Raw genomic sequence first — 571 nt, 5'->3', positions numbered from 1 at the left:
TGATGGCCCAGGGTGTGGGCTCAGGAGGAGGGGAGCAGTTAGTGACGGCCCAGGGTGTGGGCTCAGGAGGAGGGGAGCAGTTAGTGATGGCCCAGGGTGTGGGCTCAGGAGGAGGGGAGCAGTTAGTGACGGCCCAGGGTGTGGGCTCAGGAGGAGGGGAGCAGTTAGTGATGGCCCAGGGTGTGGGCTCAGGAGGAGGGGAGCAGTTAGTGACGGCCCAGGGTGTGGGCTCAGGAGGAGGGGAGCAGTTAGTGATGGCCCAGGGTGTGGGCTCAGGAGGAGGGGAGCAGTTAGTGACGGCCCAGGGTGTGGGCTCAGGAGGAGGGGAGCAGTTAGTGATGGCCCAGGGTGTGGGCTCAGGAGGAGGGGAGCAGTTAGTGACGGCCCAGGGTGTGGGCTCAGGAGGAGGGGAGCAGTTAGTGATGGCCCAGGGTGTGGGCTCAGGAGGAGGGGAGCAGTTAGTGACGGCCCAGGGTGTGGGCTCAGGAGGAGGGGAGCAGTTAGTGATGGCCCAGGGTGTGGGCTCAGGAGGAGGGGAGCAGTTAGTGACGGCCCAGGGTGTGGGCTCAGG

The sequence above is a fragment of the Bison bison genome, unplaced genomic scaffold (assembly GCF_000754665.1).
Source record: "Bison bison bison isolate TAMUID 2011002044 unplaced genomic scaffold, Bison_UMD1.0 scf7180017864317, whole genome shotgun sequence".
Taxonomy (NCBI): Eukaryota; Metazoa; Chordata; class Mammalia; order Artiodactyla; family Bovidae; genus Bison; species Bison bison.
This window is presented reverse-complemented; position numbering follows the sequence as displayed.